Source organism: Chiloscyllium punctatum, chromosome 17 (genome assembly GCF_047496795.1).
Source record: "Chiloscyllium punctatum isolate Juve2018m chromosome 17, sChiPun1.3, whole genome shotgun sequence".
In the NCBI taxonomy this organism is placed as follows: domain Eukaryota; kingdom Metazoa; phylum Chordata; class Chondrichthyes; order Orectolobiformes; family Hemiscylliidae; genus Chiloscyllium; species Chiloscyllium punctatum.
In genome coordinates this window covers 69,891,133-69,905,685 of record NC_092755.1, presented here as the reverse complement: position 1 = coordinate 69,905,685, position 14,553 = coordinate 69,891,133, and positions in this window count along the sequence as shown.

Below are 14,553 nucleotides of genomic sequence, written 5' to 3'. Positions count from 1 at the left end.
TCAGCCACAACATGCTGTATGTACATTACCTCAATATTTTTTACACAAAAGTTAGCAAAAATACACAGGATTTTAGGACATATGGACATAAAATAGACACTACGTGATGAAAGATGAAAAGCAATTAATCTTCTAACAAAACAAATAAAAGTTTGACGCTGGTTTCAAGCTAAAATTTGCAACATTTTTTGCTTGTCTAATAACTATGCTGCAGCAAGAGAATTCAGTGTTAGTGTGAAATTAATGTAAGAACAGAAGGTGGAATCAGGCCTAAGAAGGTGGTCTCTGACTAAATTTGACATGGAATAGGAACCAGCGATTGTCTTCATTTTCTGCAACAGGTAGTACAATGGGTCTTCAAGAATCATCAGAATGTTTACAGAAGAATTGCAATATGTGTATCATAATGTAAATGTGCCAACCGGAGCAAAGGTTTCAATGCAACAGCCACGTTATGGGATGAAAGATACCTAGTGTTGTGGCAAATGACCAAAGTCACTCAGATGACCAAAAGTCCTGAATACCAAAATGAACAATTACTGGTTATTCGTTGTCAGGAAAAGAATGAGTCAAATCAGCAGCATCGCAAATTTAAATTCACCCTTCAAACGAGTTGTGAAGTGATAAGTTCTAAAAGCAATTCTAGTGAAAACCATGGGATATGAGAAGACAAACATTATGGTGGCAATGTCTACAAGACTGATGGAAAAATATTAAAGCCTAAGATAATTTTCAAAAGCAAAACCATGCTGAAACTCAAGTTTCCTACAGGAGCTTTTGTGCCTCTCAGTGGAACAGATGAGGAGTCAGTAAAGTTAAATAGTAATAATTTGCGGAATGGGAGTCCAGGTTGTAGAGTAGAGTAGAGTAGATTTTACTTATCATTTCTACCATATGCAACTGATAGAGTAAAAACGAGACAGCATTCCTCCAGGACTGAGGGTGCTACATGGACAGCACAAACTACACAATCGTACATGGCATAAAGTGCATAAGAAGTGCAAAACACTCAAGTTACAGTGTAGCAGAAGAATGATAAATAATAGACATTTTTCTTGCAGCAATTCAAAGTTGTGCAAAGAATTTCAGATGGGAAAGAATCCAATTATATCGTGTTAAGGAGCCTGATGGCTTGGGGGAAGAAACTGTTGCACAGCCTGGTCATGAGAGACCGAATGCTCCAGTATCTTCTGCCGGATGGCAGGAGGGGCAGAGTTTGAGTGAGGGGTGTGTAGGCTCTTCCACAATGCTCTTAGCCTTTCAGATGCAGTATGTGGTATAAATGTCTGCAATGGAGGGAAGAGAAACCCCGATGATCATCTCAGCTGCCCTCACTATCCACTGTAGAATTTTACGATCCGAGACCATGTAATTCCCGAATCAGGCAGTGATGCATCTGAAATTCTCAATGAACCCTCTGTAGAATGTGGTGAGGATGGAGGGTGGGAGGTGGGCTTTCCACAGCCTGCGCAGAAAGTAGTAGAGGCTGCTGGGCTTTCTCGGCTATGGAGCTGGTGTTGAGGGTCCAGGTGAGATTCTCCACGAGGTGTACACCAAGAAATTGTCACAGCCCTAATGGGACAAAGTGCAGTAGAACACAAGCCTTACTACTCCATGAATCACTACAAATGTATAAATGACCAATTGAATCTCCAAGTGATTAATTTGCCCAACTTTGTCCATTTGCTGAAATAAAAGAAACACTTTACATAAATGATTTGGATGTGAGCATAAGTTTGCAGATGACACCAAAATTGGAGGTGTAGTGGACAGTGAAGAGGGTTACCTCAGATTACAACAGGATCTGGACCAGATGGACCAATGGGCTGAGAAGTGGCAGATGGAGTTTAATTCAGATAAATGCGAGGTGCTGCATTTTGGGAAAGTAAATCTTCGCAGGACTTATACACTTAATGGTAAGGTCCTAGGGAGTGTTGCTGAACAAAGAGACTTGGCGTGCAGGTTCATAGCTCCTTGAAAGTGAAGTCGCAGGTAGATAGGATAGTGAAGAAGGCATTTGGTATGCTTTCCTTTATTGGTCAGAATATTGAGTACAGGAGTTGGGAGGTCATGTTGCGACTGTACAGAACATTGGTTAGGCCACTGTTGGAATATTGCATGCAATTCTGGTCTCCTTCCTATCAGAAAGATGTTGTGAAACTTGAAAGGGTTCAGAAAAGATTTACAAGGATGTTGCCAGGGTTGGAGGATCTGAGCTACAGGGAGAGGCTGAACGGGCTGGGGCTGTTTTCCCTGGGGTCGGGGAGTCCAGAACTAGAGGGCATAGGTTTAGGGTGAGAGGGGAAAGATATAAAAGAGACCTAAGGGGCAACATTTTCACGCAGAGCGTGATACGTGTATGGAATGAGCTGCTAGAGGATGTGGTGGAGGCTGGTACAATTGCAACATATAAAAGGATTTGGATGGGTACATGAATAGGAAGGGTTTGGAGGGGTATGGGCCAGGTGCTGGCAGGTGGGACTAGATTGGGTCTATCTGGTCGGCATGGACAGGTTGGACCGAAGTGTCAGTTTCCATGTTGTACATCTCTATGACACCAGAAAACCTATTTATTAAGAGCAAATTTATCTTTTAACATGGGAAAAAACAGATTACTTCTTGTAAGTATGCAAACATAAACTACAAGCCTTTTAAATCCCAACAACTGCATACATTCAATCACCAATATGACAGTCAGCACAGATGGTTCTGTAGGTGTACAGTGGGTGGAAACTTTGGTTAAAAAGTAACAAATTTTGTGGATCAAGAGTTCAAACTACAAGGGCACATGTAGGTGATCTTCTCACAGTTCTTACGATATTTGGTGATCATATCACATTGTTATTGACTGTGATGCTCCTCAGTTCAGTAGCTGGGATTTTGTATGAGATAAAAGTTTTTCTTGACAGAGTCTTTGCTGCTACTCCCTTCCCACTCTCAACAGGGAGAGAAACACACACACACACACAGACCTGTATTCTGTTGTAGGTTTCTGGGCATGTGACAGCAATTCCCCTTCTCACAATTCTGTGGAAAACAGCAACCTGATTCCAAAAGCTGTTGCTAGGCAGTTTATAATCCGAAAGCATTTGGTGGCAGCATAAAAATCATAGAATTTTACAGTTACAGAAGGCGGTGATTTGGCCTCTGGAAACTCCTGAAATAGCTACCCAGTGAGTCCCATTCCGTAGTTTTAACAGCAACTCTCAGAAAAGTATCAAAAGCAGTTTCTCCAAAAGTTACATGACCTTGTGTAACCAAAAATGAAGACTGCACAGGTCCACTTTTGACCAACTTGTTGAAAAAAAGGTGGCTCATTCTCTACAACACAGAAATGTTCAAACATTCAATTTTCTCAGTTCATATTCCAAATAAAATATACGCAGTCTCTCTATGGTAGTCTATGCAAAGAACCCAACTTCTTATTTTGGGACATGTTCAGATTCCACAGACCAAAAGGTGACTGTGAAGAAATAACAACCACATTTTAGTTTTACCAGGACTTGTAGCATCTATAGTTCACCCCTTGAATGTGTGCCTTGAAAAACCATTCAAGCTGATGTTCAATCCAAATGACATTGGTGAATGATTGATAGGGAAAAGAATCTTTCATAAAGAGAGGGGCATGGCTAGGATAAATAGACAAAGTCTTTTCCCTGAGGTGGAGGAGTCCAGAACTAGAGGGCATAGGTTTAGAGTGAGAGGGGAAAGGTATAAAAGAGACTTAAGGGCAACCTTTTCACTCAGAGGGTGGTATGTGTATAGAACGAGCTGCCAGAGGATGTGGTGGAGGCTGGTACAATTGCAACATTTAAGAGACATTTGGATGGGTATATGAATAGGGAGGGTTTGGAGGGATATGGGCTGGGTGCTGGCAGGTGGAACTAGATTGGGTTGGGATATCTGGTCAGCATGGACAGGTTGGACTGAAGAATCTGTTTCTGTGCTGTACATCTCTATGACTTTATGATTAGCAACATACAGACCACACTGTGATTTTTTTTTTGTTTTTTTTACCTCAGTGTGGAATGCAATTTATGTACAAGTATCGTCAGATCTTCAAAAATGCTGAATATCCAAGTCACAGGATGATGAGGAATATCATTTGCAGTGGAGAGAAGATTATGAAACTGAAAGTGGCACATTGATCGAGAGTGGAATCCTCATGAAAATGCCTTGGAAGAAGAGATTCAAAATGTATTCAAAGAACTGTTTTGAATAAATTTGGCAGGTTTTAAAACATTTGAATTGTGTCACAATTAATTTATTGAATAAGATGTGCCACACTCATTGAAGATGAACTGTTACATTAGTTTATAGGTAAACTTTGTATGAGCAGTTGGGAGAGAACACATTCTGAGTGAGAAACACAGTTTTCCTGCGATATCATTGTTTGTTTTGTGTAAGCCCACCTATTGGGCTTCACAATTGATGTGACTGGTGCTGCCCTTTCTGCAAAATGGACTTGTCTGATGATTCCTCCGCTTCCCAGCCTTCTGATTTCCTACTTTTGCCCATAAGGGTAATAGCACTGGGCAGGCCTTGCAGAATTGTGGAATTGCTTCCTGGTCAACATGCAAGGTGGCCTTGGATCCTTTGATCATCCCTAGTCCTTCCTGAAAACCTTCCAGGTATTTAATTAGGACTTCACTCTAACAGCCGTTTTCAAATAAAAAAAATTGAGCGCATCCAGGTAAATTTTTCTCAAACAATTTTTCCCCACTAGGATGGGCCTGTGCCTTTTACTCCAATCAGTGTTAACTGAACCAACCGCTTCTCATAAGAGACCAGAACCGAAGTTATACCTTTCATTCATAACTGTTCCTCGGTATTGGTTCTCAGTCTAGTCGAGGTCTTGTGCAAACTTAAGGGTTGAGTCCAGAGCAAATTTTGTTAAAGACTGATCCTGTGATCACTGAAACAGCTTTGCTGGTGTCTACCTCCATTAGATTCAGGTGACCATTTAACCAGACGTTTATTTTGATTGGTTCTAATTTAGATATTGCTAAGCAATTTAACCATTTCAAACCAGATGTAGGTGGACTTTCCAGGGTGTGCGCTCTCCTGGATTCTGGCCCACGAGTTCTCTTACTCTATTTCGGTCTAGTGGGACTCTTTTGCTGTCTTGGGTCCGCACACCAGCAGCAACTACAATGATTTGCCAGCCTGGATCCTGAAGAAAGTTTTGACCATTTCACCAAAGCTTGGCTTGTTTTGGGACTTTGCTGTGGGCTGACCTAGGGTCCCTCTCTTCAGGAGATGTCCTGGGTGAGGCTGTGCAATTGTCTTCACTCAAGTGGTGTTCCTCAATTCAGACTGGTGAGGGTGTCCACTTCCAATGGAATACCTTGCAACTCATATGTTCTGCCTGCTGTGCTTTCCAGTGATAAAGCCAGTTGTATTGCCTGTTTGAAGTTCAGTTGGGCTTCAGCTATAAGGTACTTTTGCATGGTTACATTATTAATCCCACAGTCAATGTCACTGAAATGACTCCACAGAGGCTGGTTTTCCCATCACCAAGTCATCTTTTATTTAGACGTGGAGAGTCCTTGACACTGATCCAGCTCCCGCAGAGACAGCTCTCAGAGTGAACAAGATGTCTGACATTCCTGTTCTTATCTGTCAGCCAGGGCTCCCTGATTGGACCAGATTAACAGCCCCAGTTAGGGAACTCATAGTCTATGAGGTCCATCTGGCTGGCCTTGTTACACTACAACTCACACTAGTTAAGCTTCAGTAGTAACAAATGCCTGTCAAAGCCCTATTAAGCCTTCAAGTGGTTGACTGTAACTGTCCCTCTGTCAGCTGAGTCACCTAACTTATTAAACTTTTACTAGATTGCTCAATTTTAAACTTTTAAAATGGAGAAAGAAAAGAAAAATGTACGAGTTCTATTCCCACACTGCTCCAAAATCCTCGAACTAAATAATTCACTCGGGCTGTATCACACTCTGGACATGATCTTTTCCTCCTGACTGTGTGAAGCTTACAGTCAGTGTGAAGTGTAAAAGTAATAGGGCAATGATAGTTGAGGGTAGGGAAATGGGCCAGGGTGGGTTACTCTTCCGAGGGTCGGTATGGACTTGTTGGGTCAAAAGGAATCTAATTTTAAGTAATGAAGCTAGGCATTAACTGAAGTAACATTTTACAAACAGCGACAATAATTCATGAGGTTCAAGATTGTCATGGAAAATGACAATTATGAGCCCAAAACCAAAGTTCTCAACTTGGGGGTGGCTGATTTTAATAAGGTTAGGAATGATATGGCCAGGGTGGAGTTGATACTTTTAGGTCAATCTGTGTCAGAGGAATGGGGCACATTCAAGAAGGAAATAGGGAAATACAAGGCCAATATGTTCCAACAATGACAGAGGGTAGGACCAATAAACCAGGAATACACAGGATTGGATAAAGAGGAAAAGGAAGGCTTTGGGCAGATACAAAGAGCTCAAAACAACAGAATCCTTGAAGAATGTGCAAATAGAAAACTTTAAAGGAAACCAGAGTAGCATAAAGAGGGCATGAATGAATAATAGCAGGTAAAATAAAGGAAAATCCTCAGTTATTTTACAACTACATTAAGGATAAATGATTAACTAGGGAAAGATTAATGCCCATTAGTCACAACAGTTGTAATTTGGACATGGAACCAGAGGACATAGTTAGGAATCTAAATGAATGCTTTGTGTAGGTGTTCAATAGTGAGAGGGATGATGTGGGTTGAGGAATCGGTGAGAAGGACTGTAGTATACTTAAAGTAATTAGCACAGAAAGAGAAAATGTTCAGAGTGGTCTAGCAGGCTTAAAAGTAGATGGATCTCCAGGGCTGCAGGAGAGTTGGCAGAGGACTGGAGGACAGCCAATATTGTCACTTTATACAAGAAGAGAAGTAGGAAAAAACCTGGAATCCATAGGCCATTCAGCCCAACCTTGATGGTTGGGTAACTATTGGAAGCAACCCTGAGAGGACAGAATTAATCTGCACTTGGAGGGGCAGAGATTAAGAATAGTCAGCATGGTTTTGTCAAGGGGAGGTCAACTTGATTCAACTTTTCAAAGACGTAACCTGTGTAGTTGAGGGCGATGCATTCAATGTAGTCTACTTGGACTTCAGCAAGGCTTTTGATAAGGTCCCACATGGGAGATTGATAGTGAAGAAACAAGTCACTTGTAGGCCACACCAGGTAAGATGACAGTTTCCTTCCCTAAAGGACATTAGTGAACAGATGTTTTTATTTCTGACAACCAATTATCTTTTTTCATCATTATTAATCTCTTAAATCTGCAGAAGTTTTAAAATTGAATTCCACTAGTTAGTATGGTGAGAGTTAAACACAGGTCTCTGGATGAATGGTCTCATGATAATACTACTAGATCATCGAGGGGTAGGATCTGGAACTCCCTTCCTGTGGGTCTGGTAGAGGCTGAAACCCTCACAGCATTTAAGAAGTATTTAGATGTACAATTGCAATTCCAAGGCATACGAGGCTATTGGTCAAGTGTTGGAAAATGAATTCCATGGACATTTTGAAAATGGGTACCTGGTTTTCTTTCCAACATTGAGAACCTGTCTATCTTTGATACACCTTGAACTCCTTAAAGTTATTGATCAGAAAGGTTCCAAAGAGGGGACGTGGCATTGTATAGATGGATGTTTCTGGAGATCTCAGACTGGTTTAAAGCTACATTCACCCCTCATAATCAAGCAGCAGTGGGATACTCCACACAAGTGGCATCACTGAAATGGATGCATTATTCAAAGAGAACAGTCAGGGAGAACTTTCCACAAGAGCAAAAGTGCCATTTTTCAAAGACAAGTCAAATACATTTCTGGTCATTATTTTCTCGCGTGGGAGGTGAATACTTTGAAGAAAAAAAGTACTCCCCTTGGATTTTGCTGTACTTTTACAAGGATTTCACAACAGTGGGCGGCACGGTGGCACAGTGGTTAGCACTACTGCCTCACAGCGTCAGAGACCCGGGTTCAATTCCCACCTCAGGCGACTGACTGTGTGGAGTTTGCACGTTCTCCCCGTGTCTGCGTGGGTTTCCTCCGGGTGCTCCGGTTTCCTCCCACAGTCCAAAGATGTGCAGGTCAGGTGAATTGGCCATGCTAAATTGCCCGTAGTGTTAGGAAAGGGGTAGATGTAGATGTAGGGGTATGGGTGGGTTATGCTTCAGCGGGGCGGTGTGGACTTGTTGGGCCGAAGGGCCTGTTTCCACACTGTAAGTAATCTAATCTAATCTAATAATACATATTGTCTTTTGGAAGGAATGGAATTCTTTTAGCCAAAATATTTTCCTGTGAATACTTTGTTAAAACTATAAAATCTTAATGAATTGCCTTCTGCTTGCACAGCCCATGGGTTGCAGTGTTCACAAAGTGATGATTCTTTACTACTAACATTGATTTGGTCTTGTACTTTGTAACGTGAGTTAGTTACTTCCTGCATTTAGCAGCCCAGGTGTAGTATTTAGCAGCAACTACCAACATTATTTTCACACATAAGCAAATGTCTATTTTCACTGGTGTGAATCAACACTAGTGAAGACTGTGAAACTAACAACAACTGATGTGTAACAAATGGTTGCATATGTACTGTTACTAGCCAACGCTACCAGATATCTCATTTCCAATTATAGTGTGTATAAAAAAGACAGGAGAATGTATTCTTCCAATAATGATGCAATCTATGCTATTGTTTTAGAATTTAGTTCAAAAAGATGGACAGAAGTTTGACAGGGAAGAATAAGTGGCTTTGGGGTGTGTTGCAAATAGTTAAGTACCCGAAAGTTGACATCAGGTTTGGATTCTGACATTGATATGAAGATTTGCTAGCTGAATTATTAATTGGCAGTATCATTGTGAGACATTTATATAGAACTTGCAGCAAAGAAAATTTTCAAACAAAGGATCTTGATGACAGTTGGAAAAGGCTACATTTGCACAGCGCAAAAACTGTGTCAGAGCCCACAACACGTGAAGGAAGAGGATATATGATTCAGTTTCTGGGTACAAAACATATTAGTTTTGAAGATAGTCAGAGAGAATTTACCACAGGAGCAACAGCCTTTACCCTCTCCTAATATTTCAGAACATTGTCTCATCAAAGATTGTAAGTTGCAAATCCACTGGAAGACATCATTACCACAAGTGAAGGATTCTTAAATAAAGAATCTGAATCTACGTCACAGCCTCCAGAAAAAGAGAATCTAACCAGCCATAACTGATCCAGGAAGAAACCCTGGTGCCAAAGCTTCTGTGCAGGCATTTGGGCAATTTGTGAATGTACTCTATTTTTAAAAAAATGTATCGGTGTTACAGTCAAAGTACTTTTAAGATATCATCCTGCAGAGTTTTAGTTTTCCCCCAAGATTTTGAGGAGGTTGTATGAATGTGTGGTATTTTTCAGGAAGGAAAGTTGAATATATTTGCACATTTTACATCTCTCATTAATAATCTGCATTTTTCTGCTTGAGTAAGTATGTTTGCAATAAACTAACTTTATTTATGGATTTAAGTAATCAGATTGACTTGATATATATATCACCTTCCCATTAAATTAAAACTTTGTTAGAGCCATTGAGAGTGAGATGATGAAAGAAAATCGTCTATCCCTTCCAACTGGGTGTTAACAACATCATCTCAACCACTTCTGGATTTCACAGAAGTGGCTTGAAGGTAGATGGGGAATCCCTGTGCTGACAGTGGGTAAGTCATATAAATATTCTAAAAGATAATTAAACATTGCTTTTGACAAAAGGTTCTGGCTTTAGCATCCAGTGGAGCTCTTTCTCTGTTTGCCAAGGTTAACCAGGAGAGTGGACAGTGTGGAGTACTTGATGAAACTGACAAGTTAGAAACCCTATATAAGCCGAGCACAGAACACAGAACAGTGGAGCGCAGGAACAGGTCCTTCAGCCCATCTCTTGTGCTGGCCATAGTGCATTCTAAACTAAGCCCATCCGTCTGTTTAATTGATGAAATTGCAAAGCTACAACTAGGGTCAGCTGACAGGCTGCTGCCCACAGCATTCTTTCACAGAGAGTGTTTTAACTGCTTGACAAGTGATTTGTCAACTTCTTGAAAGTGACTTCAATTTTTTCGCATTTCTCTAACCTTCACCTACACTTTATTTCTCTGTTAGTCTTCACCAGGAATGAAAGCCCCTTGAATTTCTAGTTAAAAACAAGAGTCACAGCAACACCAACTCCATTCCATATGGTTAAGGGATCCAGCTCCAAGGAATGAGTGAGATCCCCACAGCACTGGGTCTGTAGGCAGAGGATCTGCTTTCTCATCATGTGTGGGCTCTGGTGCCTCAGAAGGTTCAAGCAATTCATTGTTGGCATGCGAAACCTTCTGGAAAAAGATGTCTTTCTCAACGGAAGAGGTGAGCAGAAATTGCCATTGGATATCAAGGTGCTTATCACCTGCAGGTTATCCCCCCGGGTATCTGACTCTCCTTCAGATTATGTCATTGTTTTTGCAAGGACAGTAAACAGAAGGTTATACTTTAGAAATGACTTGTGTGGATAGGTGAAGGGCTACATTTGATTTGATTTATTATTGTCACGTGTACCGAGATACTGTGACAAGTACTGTTGCAGAGGGTAACTGTGAGGTATTGGTCCAAAAGGTGCTACATAAATTACTCGTTCTGAAAGGGTTAAAGTTAGAAGCTGCATTAATAATCATCCAATCTGATGTTATGAACTTGGGAATGGCAGAACATTTTAGGATTGATAGGAGGAAGTTCTATATTCATATGTCTCCCAATAGTCTTAATAACAACTCAGTAATATGACTATACCTAATCACTCTCATATAATAAACTACATCTTGTTAAAACAACAGCAATCTCTCATTCAGACTCGCAAGAGCTTTCCAGTACTATTGTAACCCAAACAGGCCCTGAGATACAGTTAGATAAAGAGGATGGTAACAGAAAAATATACTAAGAACAAGCTGGTAGTAATTAGCATTGCAACGTATCCAACATGGTAGTAGTGTTGAATATCATTAGATAACATCACAAGATAAGAACAGTGAGAATTCCAGCGAACCCACGAATAATTCTGGACATTTACAGCCATAAGGATTTTATGGCTTTAAGAATTACTCACACAGGCAGTCGGCAGTGGTGATAGCTGAATCGTCAAAGCACCTGCAGTCAAACTCACAGAAGGATTAATAAGAGAGAAACAACACTTAATGGTAAGTTTTTATTTCAGACTAAGTAAGAGAAGTGTGGGAGAAAGTGTGAGCTAAAAATTAGTCGTACATGACAGTTACAGATTCCATCAAGAAGCAAGCATCTGTAAGAGAAGTTCAGCTAAGCAATGAACTGGCAGAGATTTGTGAATAAAGTTTTAAAATTCCCATTAATCGAAGTATTACAATGGTGGTGTATATGGACTGGCAAATTTTAATTTTTAACTTCTGATTGTTTTGCTTGAGATCTTCCATGATGTAAAATACTATTAAAAATTGCAAATACAGTCAGTTCTTCTAAAATGCAATGGTTTTATTCTTGTGCAACCCAGCGTTATAGAAAAACAGTGCTTTAGAAACAGCACTTAAAGTATTGGTCCTATAAACGCATTACAGCCAACACACGTTTTAAACGTTTGCGCTGCAGAAACAGCGTCCCAAGTTCATCGATCGTGTTACAGTGAATTCACGTTGACGAAGCATGAGCTGGAGCAGAATGACCTGTACTAATTTAACATGACTGCTGCAATCTCCTGAAAACAGATTCTGGCAAGTCTCAGAGACTCATCAAGAATGAATAAAATCTTCCTCTAGACTTAAATTACCATTTTATTTAAAGACATTGAAATCAGGCCACTATATCAGATGTTGAGAAACTCAGATTAGTATCTTCTGTTTTAATTTAATCTTGTTTGTTAATTTCACATTTCTGGAGATGAAAGTCTCTCCTGTCAGTGAGACAAAGAAGCCAGACTCAAGAATGCTATCCGTTATATTTGAACATCTGCTTTTGTACAGGAAGAAAGAAAAAAAATGTGATTGTAACACAGAAGTGTAAGATTGTCTTTCTCCTCATTTGTTTCCCTCAGCCCCCTGAAAAATGACTCCCAGTAATAAAGCAAATTGGAGAAACATCTGTTTCTGAGAACTAAATGATATTTACAGACTTCACTACAGCTGAGGATACAATACATCCACAAAATGCCTGTGGCTTCTAGTTAAAATATAACACCTCAAGGACTCTAAGAATTTCCTTTTCAAAATACCTGTTCATTATCTTCCTATTACTTTTGCAAACTTTATACTTGTTTATGTGTATATTTTATGCCGCATTCTATTATTTTTGCTTGGTTTAATAAGTAATAATAATTCTTTCTTTCACTCAAGAAAACTGTATAACTGAAAAGCCCAATAGAGAGTCCAATAGGTTTCTGACCCACTCCCAGGTCCCACCTTTTGAAAACTTCAGCCAGTAATGCGGGTGAGCTGTCATGGCTCTTAGGCAATGATACTCCAGTGCTGGCTGTTGAGTTGAAGCCAACAGGATTAGAGAGGAGAACTTGATTCTCCTGAAAATGTGAATAGGCAATGTACAGTGATAATCCTGCTGCAGACTGGTAAAGCCTGAGAGATTGCTGACATTGGGATTCAATGTCATTGCCGTAGAGCGAGCAAGATGTGTGATAGACACCAGCAATGTGTCTAAGATTACTAAGAAATCAGGAGACTTCAAGCACTGAAGAGAGTCTATCCCGCAGATAGGTGTATCTGGGATGACCTAGAAATGGAAGGCAAACAGCACGGGGCCACAGACTGGAAATGGGCATTAGCAAACCGGAGGTGAGAAATTACATGTCAGGCATTTTGAAAAAAAGTACTAGGATTCCCCTGGGCTATACTCCGTCTTGCCTATGATTATGGCAAATGAGAGGGAAAGCAAGAGCTATTATCATCTGAGCACTCATCACATTGTTACCTGGGCCTGAGTTCTGACTAACCAATACAGATCAAAAGATTCAAACAATGCGACTCAGGGCAATACAGCTGCTTCACAACCCTTTTGAAACTGAGTTTTTTTTAACCTTCATCTCATTTCCACTTAATGGTTCTTACAGGTATAAGCTTTATGCATTAATTTTGTTTTGATATTATTTATTTTTAGACTCCACTCATTTAATTGGCAAGAAAATGGTCTTTGTGTATGTTTAAAGAAAGTAATTACAAGAACAGAAGAAATCAATCTGTTTCTTTCACGTAAGTCAGTACGTTATTTGTTACACTCATTATTATTCTAAATAGCCATTTGAATGTACTTGATAACATAATTAAGATTACCATTAATTAACCAGAAATTTGACTGTACAGGTAAAGAGATGTAATCACACACCAACTTCAGCATGTTAGAATACCACATGCCTAGGTACTGAAAGAAATGATGGCTGCATTGTGTCAGTACAGTAATGTTTTCATATCAACATTTAAAACTGTGGACAGTTATTAATTCTAATATCAGAACAGCTGCTGCTACATCAGAGGAGTGTTACATACTGCACACAGTCAGTGAGATTCTTAACAAGCAATCTCAATTTGCCTGGGCCATGAATCCAGATGTTTGACTGATAAGGTACCACCATTAGCAGGAACTAATATTATATTCATTAGTGCAGCATGTAGTCAGCTGTAACTTTTATAGATGCCAGCTGAAGCTTTGCTTACCTCACATTATGACACGCAGATGGTGGTTCCTTGAGAGCCCTGATCACACCTGGTTGAAAAGACCAAGGTGCCTCAAAGTTGATTCTTTACTGGTGCATTGCAGAAAGCCCTTAATATATACTTTAAGTAACACTGGATCAGCTCTGAGGAATAATTTTTACAGGGCAGATTCTGAAGCAACTTGAGTTATGTAAAACCACACCTTAGGCCAAACCGGACCCTACCATGAAGATGAATCTTAAACCTACATTGGTCTTTGAGTGTAAGACTGTTCCTTATGTATTCAGTGAGACTAAAATCACCATTACGGTCAGTCAGAGAGGTCTGAGAAAGCCTTGTTTCCTTTACTGTATGGAACCGAAATAGGACAATTGACATTTTCAAATACATAAAAGACCAGACTTTGTTTGTTTGTTGCAATGATTTATACATTTATACATACACCCAAGAAATTTGCTTACACACAGGATTATCATAATCCAATCAGAACTTCAACAGAGAACTGAGATTTGACATATTCTCTCCATCCCTGCTATTCTGGTGATGCTACCACAGTCTCTTAAACATTGAATTTAAACTCACCTGCTACGATGTGTTGAATTATTGTGTTTTCCTCCCCACATAAGGTTACTCACAATTACGGGTCGTCTTGTGTAGTATTACATGAGGCTCATGGAAATGTTTTCAGCACTGCTTCCAATTGCACTGTGTAAATGGTTGCTAGGAGATACACAAAAGATACTTGAAGCAAATTACCCTCCGATTCCATCTTTTTGCTGAGGAAGTCCCTTCCTTTTGCTTCATTTGTTCCCCAACTATCAGAGGAAGAATGATAACTTAAG